This window comes from Nanorana parkeri, unplaced genomic scaffold, assembly GCF_000935625.1.
Source record: "Nanorana parkeri isolate BGI_ZX_2015 unplaced genomic scaffold, ASM93562v1 scaffold724, whole genome shotgun sequence".
In the NCBI taxonomy this organism is placed as follows: domain Eukaryota; kingdom Metazoa; phylum Chordata; class Amphibia; order Anura; family Dicroglossidae; genus Nanorana; species Nanorana parkeri.
Genome location: NW_017306992.1, coordinates 1182220 through 1185978, shown reverse-complemented (window position 1 = coordinate 1185978; position 3759 = coordinate 1182220). Strand labels below are relative to the sequence as shown.

At 44.0% G+C, this 3759-nt stretch overlaps 3 non-coding genes across 3 annotated transcripts; 2 read left to right on the top strand and 1 right to left on the bottom strand.

Moving 5' to 3' along the window:
* Positions 1 to 944: 944 nt before the first annotated feature.
* On the bottom strand, positions 945 to 1018 carry TRNAT-AGU. The gene has a single exon. It is a non-coding gene; the product is annotated as a tRNA-Thr (tRNA).
* A 166-nt stretch (positions 1019 to 1184) lies between these two features.
* Positions 1185 to 1266, top strand: TRNAS-ACU. The gene has a single exon. It is a non-coding gene; the product is annotated as a tRNA-Ser (tRNA).
* A 1751-nt stretch (positions 1267 to 3017) lies between these two features.
* On the top strand, positions 3018 to 3099 carry TRNAS-GCU. Its single transcript has one exon. It is a non-coding gene; the product is annotated as a tRNA-Ser (tRNA).
* The last annotated feature ends 660 nt before the right edge of the window (positions 3100 to 3759 follow it).

The following is a 3759-nucleotide window of genomic DNA, read 5'->3' as shown; positions in this document are numbered from 1 at the left end:
TGAATTTTGACAGAAACGGAAGCAAAAAAAGGCAATGCTGATAGTTGAACTCAGGATTTAAAATTCTGGTTCAAATCCCACCCTCATCGCACTACTTCTTTCAGAGGCTTGCTTTTCATTCCTGCCTTGTGCAGGTTATCATCTGCAAACCTGAAGAACTTAGTAAAAGCTCCAGAAAATCAAAGCTTCCTGTATAAGAGAAGGAGGTGTGTAGCAAGTCATAATTTTTTCTGAAATTGTTTGCTAAAAGCATGCTTAAGCATATTACAGGAGGCATGCCAGATACACTCTTACCGATCCCTAAAGCTGAATTTTGACAGAAACGGAAGCAAAGAAAGGCAATGCTCAGAGTTGAACTCAGGATCTCAAATTCTGGTTCAAATCCCATTCTCATCGCACCTCTTCTTTCAGAGGCTTGCTTTTCATTAATGCCTTGTGCAGGTTATCATCTCCAAACCTGAAGAACTTAGTAAAAGCTCCAGAAAATCAAAACTTCCTGTATAAGAGAAGGAGGTGTGTAGCAAGTTCTAAGTTTTTCTGAAATTGTTTGCTAAAAGCAAGCTTAAGCATATTACAGGAGGCATGCCAGATACACTCTTAGCGATCCCTAAAGCTGAATTTTGACAGAAACGGAAGCAAGGAAAGGCAGTGCTGATAGTTGAACTCAGGATCTCAAATTCTGGTTCTAATCCCATCCTCATCGCACTACTTCTTTCAGAGGCTTGCTTTTCATTCTTGCCTTGTGCAGGTTATCATCTGCAAACCTGAAGAACTTAGTAAAAGCTCCAGAAAATCAAAACTTACTGTATAAGAGAAGGAGGTGTGTAGCAAGTTCTAAGTTTTTCTAAAATTGTTTGCTAAAAGCAAGCACATAACAGGAGGCATGCCAGATAAACTCTTAACGATCCCTAAAGCTGAATTTTGACAGAAACGGAAGCAAAGGAAGGCACTGCTGAGAGTTGAACTCAGGATCTCCTGTTTACTAGACAGGCACGTTAACCAACTAAGCCACAGCGCCACTTCTTTTCACTCTTTGTGGAGATTGCTTGACACATATCCTGATAGCATGGAATTTGAAAGAAGATGACCGAGTTACTCACATTGGTTAAAATGTTGCTGAAGTATGTTCCCACACTCAGCTGAGCTCAGAAAGCAACTTGGATGCATTACAAAAGGTTATTTCCGATGAGGTGGCTTAGTGGTTAAGGCGATGAACTACTAATCCATTGTGCTCTTCACGCATGGGTTCAAATCCCATCCCCATCGCACTACTTCCTTCAGACGCTTGCTTTTCATTCATGCCTTGTGCAGGTTATCATTTCCAAACCTGAAGAACTTAGTAAAAGCTCCAGAAAATCAAAGCTTCCTGTATAAGAGAAGGAGGTGTGTAGTCCTAACTTTTTCTGAAATTGTTTGCTAAAAGCAAGCTCAAGCATATTACAGGAGGCATGCCAGATACACTCTTACCGATCCCTAAAGCTGAATTTTGACAGAAACTTAAGCAAAGAAAGGCAATGCTGAGAGTTGAACTCAGGATCTCCTGTTTACTAGACAGGCACGTTAACCAACTGTAGCACAGGCTTAGTATTGCTTTTGTAATATTTGCAGACTATTGCTCTCTGAAACTGCATTACATCTTCAGGCTTAACTGATAGCTCACAGAAACTGGAGGAGAGACTCTATTGGTTACTGCTTTGGCTAAGAAGGAAGCCGACCCCTAACAACAAAGGCAAGCAAGGACTTGATTGGATAGCAGCCAGAAGAGCTGTGATTGGCTAGCAGGCCATTTTTTGGTGAGACATGGAACACAAGGAGAACAGACTGAGGAGAGAGACACAGAGAGAGAGACACAGACTGGTATGTTGCAGCCTGACAGGGGAAATTGTCCCTTGTGCTTGTTTCCTGTGTACTGCCAGATCTGGGATTCCTGTGGAGATTTCTAAAGGGAGGTGCAGGCTTGAGAGGGGAGTTTTTCCTGTTTAATTCTTCCCTTTCGCCTGATCTATGAAGATGTGCTAACAGTGCAGTGACATCTAGAGGCGGCTTCCTGTACTGCAATTATCATCATCCTGTTTGGAAGATCCTGTGGCCTGTGTTGCTCCCATCGCCATCCAGTCAGCTGAGGCAGCGATCAAAATACCAATTGCTGGAAGGAAGATACATCAAGTGCATCTACTGGTGAGAGATCTTCTGCCATCCTTGTGAGATCTTCTGCCATCCCTGTGTGATTGCTTAATCCTGCTAGATCCCATTAACTGGCAAGGCAGCTCTATCTGAAGGGGGATCACCACCTTTGTTAATATTTGTTACCCTGCAAAGATACCCCTTTCCATCCTGTGGATTACAAATATTGTTTACCAAAGGCTGAGTACTCTATCACAGAATTTAAAGGGCCCCAACGGATGCAGACTTTGGGTGTGTGTAGAATTCCCACTGGCCAGTGGTTAGCTAGAACCTATGAGACCTAGATAGGGTATTATAGTCATATTGCTTTTAGATACCTGTTGAACAGTATCGCTGTATTGTGTAACTGACAGTGTCGTTCACCACTCGCTCAGTGCATTTCAGGCAAGGCCTCCCACTGGCGGGTAAAGTGAACGAAAACCAACGCTGGTTTAATCTGCTGAGCGGTTGTATCATATCATTGCATTTGATATTGTTATCTTGTTATTCAGTTTATCTATTTCCAGGGCTTTTTGTCACTTGAATAAAGCCCATCTAAAACTTTAAACGGTGTATTGGTGTTACTTGGATCCAGGTGAGGGTGAGTCATCACTGGTGTGGGACAGGAGGCCCGTATATTACAGCGGCCCTATCGGGGGTAGCGCTACACAACTAAGCCACAGCGCCACTTTTTTTCAGACTATATGAAGATTGCTTGACACATATCCTGATAGCATGGAATTTGAAAGAAGATGACCGAGTTACTCACGCGGGTTAAAATGCTGCTGGGGTTATGTTCCCACACTCAGCTGAGCTCAGAAAGCCACTTGGATGCATGACCAAAGTGTATTTCCGATGAGGTGGCCAAGTGGTTAAGGCGATGGACTGCTAATCCTTTGTGCTCTGCACGCATGGGTTCAAATCCCATCGTCATTGCACTACTTCTTTCAGAGGCTTGCTTTTCATTCCTGCCTTGTGCAGGTTGTCATCTCCAAACCTGAAGAACTTAGTAAAAGCTCCAGAAAATCAAAACTTCCTGTATAAGAGAAGGTGTGTAGCAAGTCCTAAGTTTTTCTGAAATGTTATGCTAAAAGCAAGCTCAAGCATGCCAGATACGTGGCAAGCCAGATACTCTCCTATCGGGCTATTTCAAGCCTCACTTCCACTCTGCGGCATTCAGAAAGCCCCAGCTGAGCCACAGAGGAGAGGCATTAATGAAGCAATGTCAAGCTTCCCCTCTGTGGCAGATCAGTGCTCTCTTATTTGGGTGTGGCGGCACCCCTCCTGATCCACCATGAAGGTTATGTTTGAAATCACTTAATTCAAGTCTCTCCTCCATGACAGATTAGAAGGGGCACCGTTGGTAAAATAGAAGTGAGCCCAGAAGCGGCTCCTAAATTAATAAAGCAGAAGTGGAAAATGAGGCGATTTAAAGCGTCACCTTTGTGGTGGATCAGGAGGGGCTCCACAGCTACAAAAGAAGAGAGAGACCAGAGGTGTAGGGTGGGGGGCGTGGGGATGGAGAACTTCTCCAGGGCGGGAAGCAAATCTAAGTCTTTGCCCCGGGTGAGTGAATCTCTGCCTATAAGACAGCAA